A 25,761-nucleotide genomic window follows, 5' to 3' on the forward strand; every position below is an offset into this window, starting at 1 on the left:
AGATTTTTAAGCAGAAGGTATCCAAGGTTGAAAGGGATTTTGTTGACATGAACTGAAGAAATACAGCATACCTTTATACTTACTTAGCTCTTTGATGTTGTACATGATACGTAGTGTGGCATTACAACCAACTGTACATGTCATAAAAATACAGGGATTCCATGTGGAGTAAACCTGCAATGAATTAATACCTCTGTCAAGGTGTATTCACAGAATCACAGTATTCTGCTATGTATGCTATGTATTAAGCCATCCTTGCTTCATTCTCAACACTTCGTATGACTGAGAACACGCAAACATTCCAGCAAAACAAAGACAATCTATTTTAAATTACGTCACACTAAACCAATATACTTGGAATAGGAGAATGAGATAATTTAAAAAGAAAAAAAAAAAAAAGTTTAATTATAAGAGTTAATTTTTGCAGAAAAATAATTCATTCATTCTTTTTTCTTTCTTTCTTTTTTTTTTTCTTTTTTTTTTTTTTTTTAAGTGAAGGGAGTAGCTATGATTTTGTCCGTCATCCAGGAAACTTTTAGGAGTTTTGTATGACCAGAAATAATTTTTCTGTTCATAGCTAGGGAACAGATACTGTTAATGGATACGTACTTCCAGCACCTACTGAATATTATCAAGACTCCAAATGATCTTCAGGTGCCTATTAAGAAAGCTACAGACCACTGAGCAGTGGATTAAGCTGAGATAAACTTTTTTTTTTTTCTCAAATTACTTTGAGGGGTCACATCATTTAGAAGAAACATCAAACCTAAAAGAAAAGCCAATAAATACTTATGTGTTAGAGAAAACTATTTATTTGATGAGAGACTTATTCTTTTATTATTCCCCTCTAGAAGAGATTCAGGATTTTCATTAGGTTTTGCTGTAGGAGTTGAGAAGTTGCATGTGTAACATCTCTGGCAGAAACTCTACAGCATGGAGGGGGCAGTGAGTTCTTCTCCCCTTCAACAACAACGAACAAATTGATGAAGTTTGCAAGCTGGATACGTGGCTCTTTGAGAACATTTTACAGTGTCAAGCAGTGGATCACCTTAACTGTTGCCCTCAAAAAAGAACTCTCCTTATGCTCTGAAAAGGACACTTGCCTATTTCTGGGGTGGATCTTCTCCTGCCCTACTTTTCTTATAGAAGAATACAAAAACAGAATACAAAAACAACAAAAAAAATTTAGAGAAAGCTGATTAATCCAAAAGCAAAAAATCAGTATTACTCAAACCAGATTTTATAAGGTATATTTCTGGATACTTCTACACACCTCTTTCATCTGTTTTCAGGATGGGAATGGAGCACTGGAAAAACTCAGCTGGCTTAGAAACCATGATGGAAAGAAGAGGGCTTCTGGATGCTGAGAAAAGCATTGAAGCAGACTGGTACTGTATCATATTTGTTTCTGATGGATTTTGTTGGTCAGCCCACTTCCTCTTTCCATATGATACGTGCACACTGATCTAAGAACATACACATATGGACACCAGCATATAGGCAGCAAATGCCAGATCAGATATAGTAAAAGTAAATTTAAGAGGTTATAAATGTTTTTTGTAATAGTACGTATTCAATATTGTCACTAATGTAAGAGTCCACCATCTGAAAGCTTTTCTCCTCTTTTTACATGATCATAATATAATGAAGGAAAATCATTTCAATTCAACACGGTAACAACTTTGGTGCATTATCACTAGAAAGTGATTAAAAAGGCAAAACAAAAGGCAGTGTTTTTGCAGAGCCACTATCATCATAGTGCAGATTAGCCAAAAAGGTTCAATCCTGCCATGAGCTCACAAAAAGGGATAACATTTTCAGTGGGGAGGAGGAAGTGGGACCAGGGGACCACAACGTGGTCGGTACAACGCATACTATCTGTCACATCAAAGGAGAGACTGAGGTCTCGTGAAATCAGTGCTGTACCACCTTCAAAGCCACGTCCACCCCCTCTGCATGGTTTCAGACACAATTCTGGCATTGTATGGTTTCAAGGAGCATTTTGTTCAAAGAGATGGTGAGATTCGCTTCATCAGATAAGTGCTAAAACCCTATCTAATGTGGTACACGAGGAAGAAGACACAACCTTAAAAACACGCCAAAATTTGTTTTTAATGCCACCCACGTACACAGTCACTCCTTCACCATCCTGAAAGACAGAAATGTGTGCTTCTTCCACATGCTGCAAACCACCCTTACCAATTGCATGGCCACTGGAAGCCTGTGGAGGGATGACACCATCACACAGTTGGATTTCCAAAGGACCTCCATTCCCTTTTCAGCAGAAAGCTGGGTGTGCAGCACACTGAGTGTCTTTGGGTGCTCAGCTGAGTGAAAAACCTGGCCACAAGATTGGAAATCAAAGATGTCGTGCTGAAAATTTGGCACTAGCTGAGATGTTGGATTACTTCTGGTCAAAATATGGCTGTAACTACTGAAATATACAGTCGCTGCTTGTAATCAGCAGTACTTGCTCACACAGATAGTCTCATTGACTTCAGTCACAGGAAATACTAACTTATCTGGCACTGGAAAGTACTCCTAAGACCTCGAAGACAATAGCATAAATATTATTAAGACAGAGCTATCTTTGTCCAGCAATTAATCATGTATCACCCTATCCTCAACAGACACAAACCAGAATCAGTGTTACTTCTATAAATGTTTCTGCATCACCTCACAAGTTTGGGGGAGTGAGAGATGGGTTTATTTTTATTCCTTAGCATAAAATAAAGAAGTAATGAGATGTTACAGGGAAAGATGGAGATCTGTTGGAGTATAGTAATGTATTTGCAAAGCACAGAGCAGCCACATAACACCCAAGAAAAGATAAACCTATTACAACCATTTAAGATACAGTTTTGTTCAATCTCAAGAAATAAAAGACAATCATACAATCATAGTACTCAATATATCTTAAAAAGGACTGCTCTGGGATGGTTCCATATTACGGGATCAGCTCTATAACATCAGCTAACAGACCAGCATGCATAATCAGCTGGGTGACAGATATACTCCATGTCAAGCATACGCTTCAGTATTTCCTTAAAAAAGTCTTTTGAATATAGGCTCAGGGTCTTGGGATAGACTAGGCATAGCAAAGTCTTACAATATTTTCTTAAAGTATTGCCCAGCCTTGCAAACACAGCTTAGCGTCTTGGGCTCGTCTCATAAAGTGAAAAGGGCCATGTGTCTTGTAAAGACTGGCCCCGAGGGAACTGAGGTAAAGTATTTTTGTAGCCTTAACACACATTTTCCTTGTGTTTATGGCTTCATTATTTTAGTGGGTGTGTTATTTCAGCATGTTTTCCTGCTACTTATTTTCTATCTTTCTTACTGCTCTTTTTTATTTATTTATTTATTTTTAAATGGGGTAAAATGGACTCAACAGATGATGCAGAAGTATTTATAGCAGAGCTACTGGTTTTCATTTCTGTTTCCCGAACCTCAAAAAGTCACACACATTATGTACTCTAAGAATATTTCTGTACAGTTATAATATTAGAGCTACTGTTAATGTCTGGTCACTGGAAAAGTTCCCCTCCAAAAGAGAGGTGAATATTTTTAGGCATTTATCTTTGATAAACAGATAAGAGTTAAGACAAAGTGAATGAAAGTAATACAAACACAACAACAACAACAAAAAAAACAAAACAGAAAAAATGTTTCTGATTAGTAGGATTAGGATGTGGTTACTTTGTAATTGCAAAATCTGATCTCTGGCAGAGGGAAGGGAGAGAAAAAAAAAACAGCAAAAAAAAAGCCAGTGACACCACTGAAAATTACTATTTGGTAAACTCTTTTAAAGTATTGATCTCCATAGCCATGGAGATGGTCCCTACCACTGAAATCAGCAGGGCATATGTAATTCAGCACTTTTCTTTCTGCTAGAATCAGAGGTATGTGAATGGATGCTATTCAACATAAACGCACAAAGACAGTAGCTATTGATCAAGCATGGCTAAACTAATATATTTTCCATTCTGATGGCCATCCAAATTTCCAGTTTATTAATTATCACATGTACTTTACCTAATGTCAACTCACTTGCCAGATCTGCTTTACTGGTTGCTTGTTTGTCTAATTAGCAGTAATTTGCATATTAACTGGGCTTGTATATTCCCCTGTGTTTAGGGACTCCAGTGATCTCCAAGCTGCTGGTCAAAGTTTTGATAAGAACTAATGCCTAAGTAAATTCTGCAAGCTACCACCCTAAGGCAAAATAAGTTCACAGTACGGATGAATGTGAATGAGTAAAATAATAGGAAATAATAGGAAGTCTGAAGCTTTTCTCAGACCACAGCCAAAATCTGGAGCCAAATCTTTAACAAGACATGAGGTTTTTTTTTGTTTTTTTGGTTTTTTTTTTTCCTTTTTTTGTCATAACCTTTTGTTCTGTGAATTAAAAAAAAAAAGAAAAAGAAAGAAGGAAAAAAGAAAAACTGAAATATCAAGACAAATGGCTATTCTTGGATTGTGACATGAGAAAATCCAGGAAGGAAAGGAGACCTCATGAGAAAGCCTGTTTTCACAACATTATTACATAGCATTCAAAGCGTGTGAGTACGTAGGGATAGAAAATGGTGAACTGAGCTAACAAAACAAAATGTACCATAACATGATGAGTTACTCATCCTACCAAGTCAAAATAGCCAGTATGTTGCATTAAAACCTGGCAGAATCCTTACGTTCCTCTCCCATGATGTGCAGTCTCCATCTTCAGCTTGTCACTGCCTTGCATAGCAGGAAGAGCCTGTTAATTTCGAATTGTCCACCACAAAGCTCTTCCCTTTAAACTTTATCTCAGTGGCTCTCTTTGATTTTATCAAAATAGTTGGAAAGTACGGTGGATAGACATGGACGTGGTATAGCCATAGTTGATTTGAATAGCTGAAATAGAAGACAGAAGCATGCTCAACGTTAGCAGGTTGCTGTAGTTAACAGTTTACTATTTCAAACAAAACAAGAGATGCAACAAAAATAAATACGTAGAGAAGATTTGACACACAACAGTTTGGTAGGAAACAAAACGTGTGATTGACGCAGCCATCAATGAATACATTTTACCAGATTATTATAAGGAGCAACTGAAACCTCTTCTTCACCCATCCACAACTAAATGCAACATGGTAGAATTTACCATGCACACCACTGTACTCAGCATGGACCGCAAAAGCACATGACAGCAATTAATTAAGAATCTAAAGTATATCATTTCTCTTTAGTTTAATTTCTCCTTTTGTTTTTGGTCGTTGTTTCTTCTGTTGGTTTTTGTTATTATTTTGGAGTTTCAGAGAACGCTTGAGATTAAAATTCTCCTCTTATCCACAAGACTATATATTGCACTTGATCTGTGTCACATTTCTGCTTATATACCTTAGCCTTCACCAAATAACCTGGTTCTGTTTCTATGCCTGTTTGATTAGACAGTTCTTGTGAATTAATGCTAATTAGTGGAAAACTAGGGAGGACAGACAAAAAGACATTGCTCACTGACAAAACTGAAATTGCAACCAGAAGCAACTCCCTACAAATACTTTATGCTCATAAACCTTTCATCCTACAAAACCATTCTTACAAGCTCACTTGGAGTCTGGGCAGTAGAGCTGTGCACTTGCTTTACATGAGTTTTCTACAGGTGATCAGGATCCACCCAGTGAGATAACTGGACTTTGCCATCCCTTCCCATGCTGAGATCTTCTGAACTTGTTTTCATACTTCATGTGGCTGTTCCAATCTGATCACGTAAAGGACATTAGCCATGTAAAAGGGGATCTAAGTGCCCTTTACACTCACTCTTTCAATAATTTTTCTAGAAGACTGCCCATGCAGCCTAACAATCTAGCCAAGGGCCAAAACATCAGTTTTCACCTAGAATATAACATTGCTTGATATGTTTAATCAAGAATGCCATTTTCCCTTCAGTTCAAAAGGCTTCTCTGAAAAGTAAAAACAGAATAAAAAACTAAGGTCACTACTAATGTGTAAACTATGCCTAAGTAAAGCAAAACAGCAGAGAAGAAAAGGCTTATATTGCTAGCACAATAGAAAATTAAACATCAAATTTAAACAAATTGGACCATTCATTTTTGCAGCTCCAAAGGAGTTTATTATTTCACTATTTCATCTCACCTTGTGTCATTAAAATATAGGACATAAGTAGTAAAACACAAAGTAAATATGCACATATCTTTACACCATGTAGTGTAGCTATAAATCTTACTCTTTGATAACAGCTGTACTATAGCAATCATTTGAGTAGTGCAGCTGCCACAACAATATCAAATTTTATAGTTAAAAAGCAGTCAAAACTTTAATGGTACAGTGGAGGTAGATATATATTGTGCTATAAATAAACATTATCTAATGAAGAAATGAAACATGTTTATTTTTCCTTGACATATCGTTCAATATCATATATCTTTGCTCCTGCAAGCTGCTATAATAGCAGCCATTATACTTCAGCATGTATAACAACAAAGTCTGTAGTTGTACTAATTATGCTGGATTTAAATGAGCAATTGAAGAACTTCAGACAACACGGCCTTGCAAGCAAGACCTTCATTTCATTAAAGCTGTATCTTGAAATGTTATCAGAGTTAACATGTGCTGGCAGAGGTTCTGAAGTGGTTGGGAATGCAGTGAGAAACGAGTGGGTTTTCCCCTTAGATGATGACTTTTGCTCTGTTTGTCTGACATGGTGTAATCGATCCGGTGAGCAGGAGACCATGAGAACTGACGTACTACTGAAGACAAACAGTCACAGCCACATTAGCCAAAGCCATAAAAAAAAACCCCTTTGAAAGGATAGAGAGTCCCGTGGAGGCAGGCTTACGTCTGTCCCAAGTCAATACATGCCTCAAACACAGTCTCCAAGAATTGACTTGGCCTCTGGGAGCGCTGGGGTGGTCAGCTGAGCTTAGGGATGGAGACAAGTAATGGTCACGTTCTGTGCACTGCCCTACTGACTGCAGTGAATGACAGCGTGGAATTATGGAACGAATCTTCAGCTAACATGCTAAGTACACCTAATTTTGAAGAGTCAACAGAATGTGGCCAGTCCCACCAGTAACAGGGAGCAAGCCCATGGGATCATGCCAATCTCAGTCCAAGACTAACTCCAAAGCAGACACTCAGATACGAGTTCCTCAGCAGCAGCTGAGCTGCAGGTCCGTCCCTGTCGTGCTGGATTTATACATACACAACCTCAGACCAGAACGTAAGAGAGCAGACACCACCATGACAGACAGTATGCCATAAGAAGAGAAGGAGAGGAACAAATATCCCACGTTCCTGCAACACCAGGGAGTTTGGCAAGCAAAATTCATCAGAGCTGTTCTCTTAAAAGTCACCCCTGAGAAGCCAGGCTTGCACTCTTTACATCAGAGAAGCGATGCTCAAAGCACCTCTGTCAGAGGGGAGATTGAAGCCCATCTCCCTGCTTGATGTGGGCACTTTGCAGGTGACACCTTGGTGAGAGTGCAGTGATTAAATCCCCAACAAACAGCTTACTGCAGCTCAACCTGGTGTGCGCCCACCATCAGAGAACCTCAGGGTGCCTTCACTTGCCATCAGCACTGCATTTATCTGAAATACTATAAAATAAACCCAACAGCTGCTAGCAGAAGATGACAAATCCTGGATACCTTTTTATCACACTGCAACCTATACAATTCACTCCATGTTTACAAACAAATTGCTACAGAAAAAAATATTAAGTCCTGGCATTTAGAGAAGCTCTAGAAATTACTCACTCCCCTGGAATTCTGCATGACAAATTAAGACTATGCTTCAACTCCTAATAAATGTAGCTAGAGCAGAGTTTCATAAACATTCTTGAGATTTCTTCTGTAACAGCTTTATTTTGGCTCCCCACTTTTCTTGCTTAAACAAATGGAAAGGTTGGCTGATATTGTCAAAATACAGCACTTCTTGTGAACTAGGAGTCATTTATTAATGTAATTTATTGAGCCTGCATTGTAAAACATAAAATCATATTTCTGCAGGGGAAAAAAAAAAAAAAACCTTATTACCCTAAGCTAAGATTATTTTCTTTTAGAAGACAAATTATTGCAATTGTGGATCCTGTAAGTAAGATGATGTGCTTCCAGAACTGGCCTTTCAGGGGCCAGCAGGGTAAGTTTTAATGAACCGTGCAATGTTGGGTAAGAGCAGAACAGATGTTTGCACAATCATCAGGTAGACCTTTGTTTATACAAATACACCATGGTAGATAGTATCTAATACCTTTCTCATGGCTTAAAATAACCTTCCCACTAAAAATACAAACAGGTTTTTTCCCAGTTGTGAACATGCCTAAAATCTAATTAATACACAGCCCATTGCAAAACCAAACTGCTCACAAAGGGTCGGACCTGTCATACAGCATCACCTCTTTCCTGACACGGTCTTAACACAGTCTTAATCTCCTCCTTTGTCGTTATATTGCAGTTTTTGCTCTAAAGGTTTCTGCACTAAAAAGTGGGAAGGTGAAGCCATAGTTCAATTCAATTTATTTTTATATTGCCTCTCGCACAAAGTCTTTCGAAACGCTTTATAGCGAGAGATAAAATAATCATATAACACTTGCCAGAATTGAGCGTGGTGACTTTCATACACTGAGGCAGGGTGTAGCTATGTACCAGGAATGGACTGGAGAAAAAAAAGGGCAAGCAGCAACACAGAGCAATAAATACGTATTTGTTCCATGCTGCACAGCAAAGGGAGGGGAAGGTATATGCTATGGTGCACCTATGGAAGACGAGTAAGGAGGAAGGCATCACCCAATGTGTGCTGGTTGTGGGAACCTGCTTTCACCCATACATAAGACACATTTTCCATTCAGAAATCTAGAAGAAAACTACAACTCATTTTGAAAAATGCAAGGAAAAATAATCATCACACTTCGACTAGCGTAATAACCTGTAAGGATAACCCCAGATCCATGTGCAAGACATGCAAAGCAAGGAGCAGCCTATGCACAGCACAGGGGCAGGCACAGCAGTTGTGGAGGCTTCATTATTGGGTCCAGAAAACAGGACTCAAGCTCCCTGTTTCTGGGACAAGGTTTTCCAGCCTTGTGTTCCCAACATAACACTTCCTATCCAAACCATACCTGAGGGTCAAAACACACAGTTTATTCCAGTATAACCTCAACAGAAACAAGAGAAAGATGCTCCTAAAAGTGCCTTGATTGATAAACAAAGTGTCTGATAAATTCTGTGGTTTATTCCTAAATTGTTGTTCTAAGTGGACATGGAAGTTTACTACATCTCTGAGGCCCATCGTTCCAGTAGCCAACACATAAAGAAGCCTGGTAAAAGAGCATTTCAGAAAATATTTGGACAACAGCTAATATTTCTTCCTACCTATCTTCACGCCTCCCAACACAAGCCATATCTTTATAATGCACAATAAGAAAACACAATATATAGTAACTCATTTTCTGACCTTTTAATATTTCTGTCATTGATTGTCAGAAGTGAGGACTGCTCTCTATCCTAAGGTGATGGATTATTTAATTAACTATTGACCTTTTCAGTATCAGATGTTGACAGTGAATGCACTCCTATGTAAGCTGCCTCCTCTGGATGCTGTTCAGCAATACGTCGTACGTTCATTTGTCTTACGGTTTGTTTTTAAGCATAACATTTCTATTACGTTGACTCAAAAACAAGTCAAAGTCTTACATACAGTGAGAAATACTTTTATGATCAATCGCTTTGAATTTTCTTTTGAACGTTGGTTGTTCTTATGGCAGAATTTATATGAATATTAACAGATTTAAGCCTTTTATAGATAAAATCGTTGGTGCTGCTTACCTATTACTAAGGTCTCTGGCATGCTTTCAGGACAATTTCTTCTGCACAGAAAAGAAAATTGCTCATCATCTGTGCACATGGGTCAAGAGACATCCTCTCTCAGATTTTGCAACCCAGACTAAAAACTGCAGGAAGCATATGATATTGCTGCTTGCCTTTGGGTCCAGCACTGATTCCTGCCAGGAACATGACATTTATGCTGAGCACCTTGAAAAACAAGTGTTTCACTACTTCCCTGCATGAGTGGCTTTCTTACTCGTATGCAAACAGAGACTCAAGACTTTTTCACCTCCAAAAAATAAGGGATCCAGACCGTTTTGCTGGAACCCCAACATCCCAGGGTTGTACTCTTAGCAATAGCACATTCAGCCATGCTCTTTTTACAAGCAAACAGGGTATTTTGCTCTGTGAGCTTGTTGTTTTGATATGGGTATTCTGCTGCCACACTGGGGCCGAGCGTGCTGATCAAGCTCACATATTCCTGGGAGAAGGCGAGAAGTGATTCTCCAGGAAAAAAAGTTTGTAGCCTGGCACACCCTCGCAACAAAGAAGGTTCATCTGTCTGCTTAGTAAACATGGGTGCTTTTTTTGCCAAACGCTGTACCTGTTTACTGTTTATTTGGCATGCTGAACAGTCACTAATACACTTCGGTATGTTCCTCTTCCCTAATTATTTTGGTAAGTGTATAAGCGTGCAATCACTTCACGAAAGCATAGTTCATAAAGCATCCCAGCACCAGCAGAGTACAATGATTCGTGCATCTCCAGAAGGGCTGTTTACAGCAAACCGTCATGCTCCCCTCGTGTTTTTTTTTTCCCCTGCAAAATTAGCAGCAACCCACACAGCAGCAGAGACTCCTTTCCCTGACGGATTCAGAAGTGGCTGCAACCAGCTTTCCTATCGCAGCAATCCTCTTCCTCCCATTGCCTAGCAGAGACCCTCCATATGTCATCAACAGACCAGACAGAGAAGTTCTAAGCCTGTTTTTGGGGGGATGTTAATACAAAATGATGATAGATAACTACTAAGCGGAGCAGCAGACAGATTCAGCGCCTCTGACAGCAGCTGCTCTTCCTTTGTCAGTGTCAATCGGCGCTGGCATCGCGGGGAACGAGCAAAAGTGACAAGAGAAGAGCGCACCAATTATGGATGAAGGGATACAATCTACTCCCACTGCTTGATGTGATTTATTCGACGGTCCTTCTGCATTTATAGAGCAGCAGATTGTGGCTGCTTATGAAGTGACAAATAGTGCTCAATGACATTGACTGACTGGTCTGATCAATTTAGCTTGGCTGAGAACTAGCCACGAATCGCTGTCCCGATTGAATGACGTACGTACCAACCCGGCTCCGCTCGGCTAAGGCAAAAATCTCCAATGCTGTTTGGAAAACTGATAAAAAAAATGACTCCTTTCAAACAAATAGCACCACAGTCCCGTACAAGCAGTGAAAAATTGCAACCTTTCCCATAGCTTCGCTTTGAAATGCATCTCACTTAAAGAATGTTTCGTCTTTGAGACAGTGACATGGGAACATTTTTATTCTCTTATAAGTTCCTGAATATTTGATATATTTTGCTGGAGAAGCAATGTATCTGACAGAAGGGAAAAATGTGGAGGTTTCCTTGCGGGAACCAACAAAGCAACTCTTCACGTTTTCTAGTGAAGTTGCCAACTGCCCTGATTTTAGTGAGTCTTGAGTCATTGGAGTCATTTTGAAAGTCCTGGAATCTGGTGATGATGTAATTCAGCTTTTGCCTTAAAATAAAGAAAAAGGGGGGAAAAAAAGAAAGAGAAAAGGAAATTCCCAGCCTTGTGGTCACAGAACAACTTGAAAATGTGATTTCAGTGAACCCAGCAGGATCAACAGCCAAAGGAAACTAGGCCAACTTATTAATGCAGAGGGAGTTGGAGCTATTTTGTGGGTTCCTAACCGAAAAGTAACCTTAGGACTACGGGAGCCTGACAGAACTTTTTAACACCTAGGGCTGACAGCACAGAAATGTCTGGCTCGTTCCAGCAGAGCTGCTGTGCTAATAAACCAATACTGAGAACTGTTGGACTGCAGAAACTGGTAGGCCTTCTGGCAGGAGGAGTTTCTACACGTGCAAAGGTGGCAGAAGCAGGCTATGGGGTGCCATCCCATTCTCACTGCTTTTAGTGAGCCACGCACGACCCTTCTCATAATGCTGGAGTTACTCAATGAGGTGTGAGCCGGCACCAACAGAGGCTGCAGATTGCAGCCATTAGGCAAACAAAGAATTAAAACCCATCGAGAAAGCATTAGCAAGTTTTATCATTAGATTATTTTTATAAAGCCATAATTTCATGCCGCACCTTATAAATAATACTTAAGATATTGCTTAAACGAAGCAGCGCTTGGGTTGCCTGCAAAAGGTAATTTCGTGTATAAATATAGACAAACTTGTGATCAGGTCTACATGTACGTATCAATATATATGGACTTACATGTGTATAAATCAATGTCTGCACGTGGGGGGGTGCGCGTGTGCGGTTCAATATATATTACAATATTAAACTGTTATCCATGCACAAGTATATTTATGTATATATTTCAATTTATTAGAGCTAGGCAGTCCTTTACAGACTTAATAAAGAGCACCAGCATTATAAGCCAAGAACCATTTTTCCCTTTCCCTGTATTATTCAAATTTATTAAACAATATTTCACATTTGTTTGACACAATGTCAAACTCGGGACTCCTAAAGAACTGCTGCAGCTTTGGAACTGTTATGCTTTCTTGGACTTTAATCATTTTTGGCAAGGCTCCATTTCCTGTCAGAAAGTGAAACAGCTTAGGAATGTCATTTTCACGAAAGAAAACAGAGAGAATCCGAGAGGAAGTTCTCCTCCACTCCAGAGCCCCTAAGATACTCAAACACACTCGCAGGAGGGCTGGAATACATCAAACATTAGCAGAGGGAAAAGGACACACTTTTCCCACATTAAAATACATGGATAAAGTTGAACTTTTGCTAAATATAGTTCCCATGACTAATCCTATTAAGTTTTTAAAAAATTGGGCCGTATCTCCCTTGAAGTCAAATTATTTTTTAACTTCAGAATGACATTAGAAAAAGACTCTAAAGTGCCTTTGCTTAACTCGAAGTCCCTGGAAGATATTTTTCTATTTTTTTTTTTTTTTTTTTTTTAAGTGAGATATGAAGAATGAGGACAGGAGCACAGATCGCAATCCTAACAGGGCAATTTACCTATTGAGGAGTTGGGAAGTATCAGGCTCTCCCAGATCGTCGCCCATGATTTACTTTTTCAAAGAGAGGGTCCCTATGGAGACAGGGGGTTAAGGGAGCAGATTAAAACCAGCCCTTGGCTCTGCCTGCTTGCTGCATGCTGAAGCTGAGCACAGCCTTGCAGAGAGAACCCCGCAGTGCTTTGGGGCACAAACCACCTATTTGCTTCATTCAGAGGTTATTTATGTAAAAACCACCTTGAATGCTCGTCAGTGGGGAAACAAGTTTGGTCAAACTGCTTGCAGTGAGTTACACTTTCTGACATGCAGCAGATCCACGTTCAATTTATGAATGCTATCTGAGGCTCATCTGGGTGGTTTTCTATCAGCCACTCCAGTGTGTGCTTACGTATCAGACAGGCATCCCAAGCTGTGGCAGCACCAGTTGTTTTAGAGGGAGAGCAGAAGGATGCTGGCTGAAAAGGAGGGCAGCGCTCCATTTCTGAAGGAAAAGTCATTTGCTGCAGGAATCCAAGAGAGAAAGGGTGTTTACCACCTTCAAGGAATTTGACCTACATCCAAACAGCACTCACACAACCAGGACAGGCAGGTAGGTATACCTTATTCTGTTGCACTTTCCCTTGAATTTGGCTAAACTCTGAGTAGCAGGATTTTAGGAGACTTCCAAATGTCTTACCCTGCTTGCTTTGTCTGCAGTGTCACAAAGCCCAGTAGACAAGTGATACCCACGGGACCAATGCTCACAGCATTAGATGAAGGAACCCAACTGGGAGCACCATGGTCTGTGGGATCCATGTACCCAGATGGTAAACACTGAGTAGAGAGTTCAAGGAAAAAACAAAATCCTAAAGGTAAGATAAAAACAAACAAAAACAAAACAAAACAAATCCAGTGCATGTGCTACAAAATGTGGGCACGTTGTTACCTCAAACAGGAAGACTGGCCATTAACTAAACATTTATCCAGCTGAAGCATTGGATGAGGCTGTCAGAGAAGGGACAGCAACACAGAAATAAATTCATGAACTAACAGTAAATCAAAACTCACTCCTGCATTTTTGATTTTTCTATGAATGGATGAGAGCACGAGGGGAGAAGGAATGGAAGAGTCACATGAGTTGGCTGTTTCCATAAACCTGTACAGTTCATGGTTTACATGCATTCTCCATCTACCTGCTGCTCAGCACCGAGCACAAAGCAAGCACCAACAGCATTCAACTTACACAGGTAGGCACATGCGTATGCCCTCAGGAAAAGAAAGAGCAGACCTACACAGTAGAAAAACAAGCCCCTCACATGTGCTTTCTCTCTGCCCCTCCCGCAGTGCGGGTTGGGGTGAGCGGGTGGTCTGAGCATGTTACACACACACACCAGGGGACTGTAAAAACTCTCAGCGTCAGGCTTGCATTGAAGTCCTGTCCATCCCCTACCTGACAGAAGGGAGCTGGGTCAATACTTGACCACTTGTGAACATGTTGCCCCCCGCTCTGCTCCTTCCCGTCTTCCTTGCCTTTTTGCACCCCACTGGGCTCTCAGGGTTCTCTCTGATGTCCCACCCCCAGTTCAAATGTGCTCAGTAAATACCTTTGCTCTCCTAGCAGCACCACTTCCAGCCATCCCAACATTAGCTCCTACCTCGGACCAGCTTTGCTGCCAAGGAAGCAATCTCTAATGCAAAACTAGGACACAGCATTTGTTTGTTGTCAAAAGCATAACTTTGTATGCACTTATAATAACGTCTTGTAGCAAGTTAGTCACCGAGGAACATTTCCAGTCATCTATTTTCCAGCACAGACTACTGGTTTCCATGGCTATGTTCCACAGGAAAAAAAAATTTAAAAAAATTCCAATTTCATGTGTAGATGAAATACTTCAAAGTCTCAACCACTCAAGCTATCACTAACACATACAATAATATAAACTGGAATGAATTTTCAGGATGTAGTAGGCTAAAATGCAGCATCTGGAGCAGCAGGGCTGAAGTGCACTTTGACACTGGCTCTCTCTGTCCCCTGCTCCCCACACCCACCAACTGCTCCTTACCTCATCTCCTCCTCACGCTTGGCTCCATCTGACAGCAGTTGGCTTACAAGCTCTTACTTTCAAGCTCACACAGCCACGACTCAGCCTATGCAGCTCATGTGCAGCCTTCACCATGCCAGAGTGAGCTGTGATCCTCTGAACTGGGCTCTCCATGACTATCACTCCTCAGCATCTTCTTTGTGTTCTCCCCTTTGGTACTGCTTTGGCCCATGATTGAGAGGGTGATCTTTATTTCTTCTCTGTTCCACTTTATAACAATCACATTCTCCTAAATCTCTCCAGTTTCTCCTTTGTAGTCAGAAGGATCTGGATGCTTGCTTCTGGCTGTGGGGCTTAAACTCTTACAAAAGCTGTGACTACTTGAAGAGGATGGCATGCAGCATTTCACACAGTCCCTGCTATCACTGACATCAGTCTCCTTCAGCTCATGCAGAACACTGCATATCTCCCTGCATATTCCTCCATCTCTTGTGTTTGCTGCCACACTTGTTTCATCGGCTCCATTCACTCCTTTCCCTGACTGAAAATAATTGAGTTGAAGTTTTTGCAGTTGTATTCAGATAACTCTTTAACTCTCTCTTCATTCATAACTATCTTTAACTTCATAGTGCAATGCATAATTCCCTGACCATTAGGGCAAACTCCAATACTGTTCATCTCAAAGACATCCATCACTAGAAAGATCACCGTGACCTCTTCTTGATACATTGCATCACGTAAGTCTCAGCCATTTTGCAACCCCGTTGCTAGATGTGCCTATAAAGCAGTCAGGCACACATTACGCTCTTCGCCTTTCTCTTAGCCTTGTACCTCTTCAAATGCGTTGCACGCAGCCATGCATTTACCTTCTTGGTTTATCAACACCCTGAGAACCCTCAAAGACAGTCAGAAGTTCTTGTTCTCCCCATCTCCTCAGTTGCCATTTCCATTCAGATCTTTGCAAGTCCAACACAATCTAATGGGTAGAAGAAGGCCTGATCCCATTGCTTAACAATGCCTGGAGGGGCTGATTCACCAAAGTTCGATGCTCTGATGAACAGCTTGCTGCAGCTCTAATGGTAAGGCATATAAAATGCATCATACATTAAATCTAATGTTGCCTCATTAGTCTTAATTAGATTCCTACATTACACCAGGATTGTAGTTTCTTCAGGTTTATGTTTGATTCTACAATAAAACCTACACAAGACAATAGTTTGGTGTACTTTCCAACCTTTGAATAAATATGCCCTGAATTGATACCTATCAATATCCTTAACCTTGAAGAAACAGAAAGTACAATCCTACAGTTGTCAGTTCTGAGACGCAATGGAGAGTCAGTCACAAAGAAAAAACTTAAAGAAGTACAGTACACAAATGTGAAAAACTACTTATCTTGTGTTTTAAAGGAGTGACTCTTCCAAAGAACTGGTTGGCTTTGTCCTTTCTGTTGAACTTGATTTGATAGGTTTCTCTCACATTGATAATTACTGCCTCCTAGGTTAGGGTTTTCACAGTTTATTTACTTTCAACAGTAAAATATGTTTTAAGAGGAGGCCACTAATTCAGCTTAGGAGTTTGGTTGAAGGTTGGAGGTCAAAGTAGGAGTAAAGCACAGCCCAGGATTAGACATAATGAACTATGCCAGGACCATGGCACTTCAAAGGCTGATAATGAATAGAAAGAAGATGACCTGAATCATCCTATTTCCTAAAAACAAAAATACCACTACCTGCTGAATTCCTAATGAGAAGTATATAATGACAGTCCCAACTGAAATAGCATTTATATTTGGAATAAATAAGAATTAATATATGGAATATATTTTTATGGTAAAGTATTGGGGGATTGAGAAGATAAAAACCAAACGGATCTTTTAAGTGCCATTACTCCTTTTTTTTTTTTTTTAATAGGAGAATGGCTGATTCTGCCAGAATTCTTTGAAAGTTTGTTTTCAAGACCTTTTTTTTCCCAAGTTTTAATAAATTGTTGGATTTATCCATTTTTCTTCTTGCACTTAATTTAACAAGCCATCTCAAAACTCCAAAAAAGTTGAAAACATAACAATTTCTTTTTTAATGTCAAGCTAAAGCTTGACTGTCTCAAACACTGAAAGGATGATGGCTGGTTTATAAAATGCTGTAATTCTTAATATTTTGGCCCAGTTCTTGCCATGAAATAGTTCGGTCTCTTGAAACAATTTCTCACCCAGCACAGTCATACATGTTTATCTTTTTCTTTCCAACTGACTTATCCAAGCATCCACAGTAGTATGGGAGCACAGAGAAGCCAATTAACATTATTGCCAGTTAGTGTTCCACTGATATTTTTAAGACCATTTCCTTTCATGTCCCATACCATTAAATAGATAAAATTCAATAACATTTCATTTGAATTAAAATGTGCGGCCAGACTTTCTTGTTAATTGAAATTTGTGTAATATTATAACAAAAGACAGTGCAATTATATGTATTACATAGAGATCTTTTGTCCTTTTTAGATTTTTTTCTTTAAGCAATGTTTGCTGAAAACTGAGCCTTTGATGTGTACTCACATAGAAATGCACATATTCCAGTGGTCTAACCAGGTAGACTGAAATAACATTATTTTCTCTGAGATGAAACAAGCTGACTTAGGCTTTGGAAAAAATCCATTCCTTGGCTCAGGAAATGGGGAAATACTATGAAAATTTTCAAAACCTCTATGGCTTTACAAGTAGATCAAAGTCTAAATATTTGTATCACAGACAATACCGAAACAGTCATCTAAGAAAGCCAGAGATTTGACAGCATCCATCCCCACGCACATTAGAGTGCTCAAGTAGCGATTTCGTCCAAACTCCAATTTTAACTTTGCATCCATTTATTCTACAGTCACACATTTTCCTTGGGACTGATATCTTCAGGAAGGCCTATGCAATTCAAAAAGGAATACGTTTATATTTTCTAAAATCCCCTAATCCTGCCTTTCTGCAGTCTCTCCATAAATTGCTACCTTTTCTTGAGAGGATAAAAAGCTCAGTAGTTTCTTCAGTGCTTTGAGGACTTTGCAGTATTATATTCACCAGTGAGGAAAGAAGAAAAAAAAAAAACAACTGGATAACTCTTGTGGCAAAATGCAGCTACGGAACTGCTTGAATTCCAAGAAATGAACAAAATTCCCTTCTCCAAGCTCACAAAAACCCTATTATTCTTCATGGAGTATTCAGAAAATAATAAAATCTTTCACTAAACATGGATGCGGGCTATGTCCTTGGGCTATTCGTGGTTCCATGGAAAGGACTGTCAAATACACCACCAAGTACCTGTCCTGAGCAGATTATATCATGTATAAATACAGTATGGAATTGAGCACTTGAAACAAGTGTAGAAGAGGAGGAAAAAGAGTGGCAACTGGATGATGAGCTGACAGTTAAAAACAATAAGGAGATACTGAAGAATAAATCCATCACTTTCATTCTAAAACTAAGAAAAGTGCTCCAGGGTTAGTAAAACTTAGCAGAATTGCTTCTTTTGCTAAAAGGCCTCTGAAAAGTCTACTTTGTCTCTAGTTTCTTGATGTGTTTACCTCTCCTGACTCTCGCTAACACAACCTCAAGCAAAAAAAAAAAAATAGCATATATTATAGACAGGCTAGGAGAAGCTTCTTTTTGTCTTTTTAGCACCTTGATGCCCTGGGACGTGAGCCCCAGGCACTCCATGCAGCAGAGCAGATCTCCAGATGTTGCAATGAGGGTGGTGATCCCACCGCAAGGAGCTGCTCTGCGGAACAGAGCTGGCAGAAGATGAGAGGTATGCAGTACTCTGGGAAGAGCTGGAGCAACTTCCTCCAGATCAACAGGGAACTGAGTACAAAGCCACAGCATGCTAAATCATAGCTCCCTCCTCCAGGCTTAACAGGTGAGGAGCAGCTGAGCACTGTTCTGTGTCACAGAATCATCTGAGTTGGAAGAGACCGTTAACAGTTATCTAGTCCAAGTCCTCTGCAACAAAAGGAACACTTACAGCTCAATCAGGGTGCTCCAAACCCTGTCCAGTCTGACCTTGAATGTCTCCATGGATGGGGCATCCACCACCTCTCTGGGCAACCTGTGCCAGTGCCTCACCACCCTTACTGCAAAAACCTTTCCTTATACACAATCCAAATCTCCCCTCTTTTAGTTTGAAACCATTTCCCTTTGTCCTGTCCTCTTAAAAAAACTCTTCTAGAGAGTCCTCTTTTTATAGTCCCCCTTTAGATACTGAAAGGCTGCTATGAGGACTCCCCAGAGTCTTCTCTTCTCCAGGTTGAACAGCACCATCTCTCTCAGCCTGCCCCCATAAAGGGAGATGTCCTAGGATAGTGCAAGCAACAGTCCAATCCACCCATCACTACCACTTTATATATCTGGTTTGATCACAGCCTTCTCCTTTTATTGGCTGTAGTAGGTGTGATCTATTTTCCTCTCATTGGGTTTTGTCTGAGACATACGGACATCTCTGGGAAATTACCCAGAAGCTGATTAATTAAATTATTCTGCCATTCCAAAGAGAGTTTGAATGCTTCTGGGATCAGCCTCTCTCCTTGCGTTATACATTGGCAGGATTGCCTCAGCCCAATTTGGTTTGAGTGACAAAAGTTAATTTTATTGATGCACAGCCTTCTGTGATGCTAGGTAGGAGGTCCGACGATGCAAATCAAATGACTTCTCCAAAAATATCACAGTGATTGATAATGAGGCAGTGATGAAGATTTTTGACACCTTTGGTCCTTCCCCAAGTAAACTCTAAATTTAGACACGAGAATTAAAAAAAGAAACTAATGCCATGTTGCATTAAAAGTGATTGGTGAAAGATACACATAGCTTGACAAAGATTAGTGCTGTTCAATGAAGATTATGTTAGACACAAAACGGAACTGTAAAGAGCAGGATTTTTAAAAAGGGGAAAAACCTCACCTCAAAACAGGCGTAGGCAGAGAAACATGCTATTAAAGTTTAATTTCACTTTTAATGGAGAGGTCATACACTACAATTTGATTTCACTACCGTATATTGTTATATGCATATAGATACATGTCAACGATTAAGTTAGGTGTATAGGGGACATATCTGGAAGCATTTGGACAAGGAAGATGACTGACAGTTACAAGAAAAGCCTTTATTATATGCCTATGTTTTGTTTCATTAATCATGCATGTTCATTAACCAATCATGATAATTTAATATTCACTGTTTCAAGGCATCTTGTGCTACAATGGTGTCATTTTCACTTTGATCATCTAAAGATCTCACAAGATGACATTTGCAACCAAAGGACTTGGCTCTTCTGTGCGTGCTGCATGAACATGTAGGAAGGGATTCTGAAGTGTTAAAAAAAAATTAAAACAGTCCTACACTGCTACACAGTTTGCAAGATACAGAAATTAATTATGTAGCTTGAAGATAACAAACCCACAAATTAGGTAGAAATATTCAGGTGAAGTGATACGCGCATGATTTTAATTGTGGATAAGCAACAAAAGGAAATGTTATTCATTTTGTCATGTAATATTTGATCAGCATTTTGCCAGGTTGTATCACAGTCGATCTATGCGACAGTCTGAAAAACATACTCTTTGCAAAACAATCTAAGAATGTTCTCAAAAGTCTTGGCTTTCATCAGTCTGCTATGGCACACAGTGTGAAAAACTAAATATACATTTAACAAAAGATATTCACGGGTGCCATTACATAACACAGTACTTCCTTTCCCCTTAGTCTAATGGTCACTGAAACAGACGTTGTAAACCTAAGTATTAGATAGAGGCTGGTTTTATGGAACCAAGGTTTACATCATCTTTACCATTTGTTTCTGCCTTCTATTGCACCTTTCATAAACCTACTGATTAATATCAAACAGTGAACAACTCTGACAAGCGGGATTACTAATCCAACATAACTGTTTATAGTGTGAATGAAAAAAGTGCTCCATTTCCAGCCACTGCACTTAATAATAGATTCCTGTTGTACTTAAACGTTGAAGGGATTACATAACTGTCAAATTTCCCTTAAATGTTAAGGGTAGTAATCATATTAAAGACATACTATACAGAAGCAAAAGCAAATGTCAGTGTAGTTATTATTACCACATTTGCATGGAGTTTTAAAATATAAGGGCAGATTCCCAAACACGTCAAATTTGCGTTGGTTACAGAAGAAGAGCGCACCATGAGGTGCTGGTAGCTGCAAGCCTCACCAGCCAGGCTGCAGTCGTGTGCCATATCAGGGGCAGAAAAGGAGCTCCATGTGCTGTAGCATAGCCACAGGCTGTTCTTGATTACACCCACTGAAACAGTACCACCAGGACAATTGTGCCAGAAAGGCTCAGAGGAATGCCACACATTCCTCTTCCCTCTCTCCTTCTTCCGCTGTGCATATTTCATGCAAGAAGGCTGTTGGATTGGCTCGATACCATCCCAGGACAATTCTGAAGTAACCACTTAAGACATGCTTATGACAACTGTGGCCCTCTTAGGTATCTGAAAGACAGTGATAGCCAGGAATCTGGAGCAAAAAAGTCAAACATGCAGATGCTTGTATAGGCAGTCTTCTGATACTTTCCCTCTGACCTATGCTGTTGCTCCATATTAAACACCTTGGAGACAATTGCTTAACAGCAAGCATTGCAATGAATTGTCCACTGTTTCCACAGATAGTTCTGATAGATTAGTTAAACCATTTATTTAGAATAAAAAAAAAAGAAAGAAAAAGAAAGAAAGGAAAAAGAAAAAACAATGAAGACCTCCATCTCGAATTGCACTCTATATTTGATTCCTTCACTGCATTGGAGTCATTTTCAGGATTAAAGCCTGAGCCTGGCATCTCCCCATGCTACGGTTATTGGCAAAGAAACAATTATTTGACTGTCTTCCAGCCCTCTTTCAAAAAGCCGAGGTTATTCACGCAGAACCACACCCCACATGCAGCAAGACAAGAGGAATGTTTGCCCATGGAAGTTATGTGCATGCAACGAACCTCTTGTTCCCGAGTTAGAAATGGGACCCCATTATTAGCATTCCTGATATTCATAGCGCTGCTCACGTTCCAGGGCACCCAGCAGTGCTCAGCCAGCAGCCTCAGTTAAAAAATGTCTAAGCATGATTTATGCATGATTATAAAATCACTTGTTTTCCAAATTGCTCACCTGGGGAGCTCTGCTGGAGTTAGGGATCCATTCACAGCCTCGACCAAAACATGGATGCCAGAGGTGCTGGTTGTCACTAACACCCTGGTGGAGCATCAGCCCCATGGAAGCACCCAGCTCCTTTCCTCCTTTAGAAATTACCCATTTAAACGCTGCCACAGATGACAGCTTTGACTTATGATAAAGACAACAGTGACAAGGCAATGAGGAGCAATGTTATTAATTCATGGCACAGTAAGTTCTAGGGATAGTTACAACGTTCTTGACACCTAAAAACTGGTGTATTGTCTGGCAACCTATTTAGTGCTGGGTGGAAAGCAGTCTTCCATGGCTTGAAAATCCCTGAGATGTCGAACATTTTCCTCTACAAACTCAAAAATTTAAAGCATTTGCCAATAATACACATGTAAGAATAGAGATGGCTCTGGACAGGGTCTGGAGAAGGTCAAATTGCATTGAAACCTCATCTCTTTTTTTAGGTTAGTTATTGCTATGGCAGTAGTGATAAATATTTTGTGAAAAATATAAATAAAGCAGGCTGGATGTTATATACTCAGATTGGGTGTCACAAGAGAATTTTTTTTTTTTTTTTTTAAGTGAAATTTCTAGGAAGGATTTTGGCAACAGTGGTAGTGTGGAAAGCACCATGGGAAGCGCATTGTCCCTAATGCACGATGAACTGCAGCGGGTTCCCTGTCATCATGGTTATGAGCCTCTTTCCTCTCCCTGACTTCTGACTCAGCCTCCACATCAAGCTCTTCCTTTATGGGAAGTTTGAAGGGGGGATATTGCCCATGCTCTTATTTCTCAACATTCTTTGACCAACTGTCAAAACAAACTGCCTTTTTCAAATTAAGTTTTTATTTAGTACTCTTTTTTTAATCTCCAGTTTGGTGCCTGTCCACAAACAGTGAGGAGGCCTCGTGGCTTGGCAGAGGGTTACTTGTAGATGGTTTTCTGAGCTTTGGGAAGGGTCAAAGAGAGAACCCCACACTCCTTCACTGGATGGAGGTCTCTCCAGTCCATTGACATCTACGACCTAACACCTGATGACAGTTCAATGGGAACGATGTGTTTCAGCTACATTTCTAACACTATCAAAGCCCCTTTCCATTGCAACTGAACTGTTCTAATTATACACATTTCCCTTTGCTGTATTCCTCCAGGTCTTGTCTCACCAAATGATGTAACTCTTGATTACAGATCTTGTATCCAGCTTGTACAATGAGGCTGAAATACTCCCTAACACCTTGATGACAAGTACACGGATTTGCCTGGCAAAACAATAACCACGCTAAAGCTCTTTTAACATGCTGGTTTCTTTGCTGAAAGCATCTGCCTATACTGTCAATTCATCCTGTGCCTCTTGGGTGTCTGACTTTAGCATAAGTATGCAAGTCCTATAAATGAATACATGCCGCTGGGGGTAGCACTTACAGTAGAAGAGTATCGTCTCATGAGTGATAAGGGTGACAGAAGTGCAAAGCAGAGCTGAGTGGATCTGGCACTCACATTGCAAGCAACACAGCATTCGTACTGGAAGATTTTCCCACAGAATGACATGCAATAATTTATTCTAAGCCCTTCCAACTTGTGTGTGTGGTTGTTTTTTGGTGTTGCTTTTTTTTTTTTTTTTCCTTCTTCTGTGAAGTTGCTATCTTCTGCAGCTTTTCTCTAAATAACTACTTAAGAGAAGGTGCCACTTCTAAAACAAAGTACCTCATTTGGAAGAAAATTAACTAGCATGTCCAAGTAAATAATTGTAGCAAATTTTTTTCTCGCATGGCTACATTCTACAAAAGCATGCCAATGTGGAAAAAAAGGTAGGTTTTTATACTAAAATTTGATGGTCTAAGGTACACATTTACTAAAGATCCAGCTTCTAATCAGTAGTTATAAAATAATACACAAAATAAAAATATGCTCCTGAAATGTTAAGCAGGAAATGCCATTTACCCAATGACAACCCTGCTCTGAGCATTTCAACTTCCTAAATGTCAGAGCATGAAAGACTTCCAGATCCCCCAGTGCTCTGCAGCACAGGGAAGCACAAGAACTCTCATCCTGAGCCAGATTGGTTCTCCAGCACGTCTACTGTCATGTTTCCAACATCAGCCACCACCAGATGTTTCAGCAGATGCAAGAATGGGTGAAATAAAGATGGCAGCAGGAAACTCGTCTTCTGTAGGAGACCAAATACTTTCCAGCCACATATGAACCTATATTAGCTATCTAGGCATAGGCACTGTCCTGTCACCATTTTGAGCCATTAATCACAACAGGACTTGTTACTCTAAGGTGGTGTCCTACCTTGCACTTTTGATGAAAAGAGCATGAAACCAATGAATCTCGAGTCTGAAGCCATTGTATAAAGTCTGAAAAGTCCCTGGCCACCTATGAACAACCATTTATCTTCCCCACATTTCTTATCCCCCCAATTAGATCCCCTCCTGTCTAGGTTACTCCTTAGCTGCACTGTTCAAGTCTTTGGTAAAAAATGCCTGTAAAGTAAAAACTACTTACTTGCATTGGGATTTTTTTTTTTTTTCATCTACTATATGCAGTAGTAGAAATTCAACTAAAGGCAACAGAAAACTGTACCTTTCCCCTGGAAGCTTTGTTCATCTTCATGCTTAAGCACATGCTTCCTTGAGACGTGCTTCTCTTCCCTCTCTTCAGCCTGGTCTCCAGCTGTTGGTGGTTAGCACAAAAGAAACAGGGTGGCAGATACTCATCTTCTGATAATTCCTGCTCCTCTGTCAGTGACTTGCTGTCTTCAGTAACCCAGTCAGATAACAACTCTTGGGCATGCATCTTCTTCTATACTGCAATTCCCAACAAAAATAAAATCATTAAAACATGGGACGTACTCACAATTACAGTCAGTTCAGTAAATCTTGATTTTCCTTACAAGCAACCTCAAAATACAAGCACAACATTCAAAATACAAGCTAATAATGTCAGATAAAGGTCACCATTTTATTATTTTTAAGCTAGCTAAGTAAGAACCTTAAAATATACGAATGAAAGAGAACAAGTAATGGTATTCCAGTTTTAAGAATGTAGCAAGTTTGAGATATGGAAATACTTTAGGAACTAAGAAATCCATGTAGCGAATGACCAGCCATCACATTGCTGTACAGCAGTAGGGAGGGAGATCTATGTAACTTTTAAGAAAAGTAGAATGCTATATATATAGCTACATTTAGAATTGAAAGCCTTGCTGGTAACAGTCTACTAGCAATTAATGCAGTTCACAGCTTCTCCAGGTGGTAATCCACATGGCAAACCACATGGTAATACACATGGCAACCATGCCCACGGCATCATGGTTGGAAGTAGATGATCTTTAAGGTCTTTTCCAACCTAAACCATTCTCGGGTTGTATGGCTCACAATCATAGCTCCCTAACAATAATTTTAACAACAGAAAAAAACAAAGATCAAAACAAACAAAAAACAGTTAACAAAGTAGAGGAAACACGCACACAAAAAAATTGGTTTTGGAGTCAATCTCTGAGA

General features: G+C 39.8%; 1 long non-coding RNA gene across 2 annotated transcripts; it reads right to left on the minus strand.

The window, feature by feature from the left end:
* Positions 1 to 80: 80 nt before the first annotated feature.
* Positions 81 to 25,053, minus strand: LOC149917183 (uncharacterized). Of its 2 annotated transcripts, none has more exons than XR_016467981.1 (3): positions 24,842 to 25,053; positions 4,689 to 4,890; positions 81 to 174 (listed from the first exon to the last, which is right to left on the minus strand). It is a non-coding gene; the product is annotated as an uncharacterized LOC149917183 (long non-coding RNA). The 2 variants fall into 2 exon arrangements; XR_016467982.1 differs by lacking the exon at positions 81 to 174 and adding an exon at positions 2,253 to 2,340.
* Between the last annotated feature and the right edge of the window lie 708 nt (positions 25,054 to 25,761).

The sequence above is a fragment of the Phasianus colchicus genome, chromosome 7 (assembly GCF_987193195.1).
Source record: "Phasianus colchicus chromosome 7, bPhaCol1.hap1.1, whole genome shotgun sequence".
NCBI classification, from domain to species: domain Eukaryota; kingdom Metazoa; phylum Chordata; class Aves; order Galliformes; family Phasianidae; genus Phasianus; species Phasianus colchicus.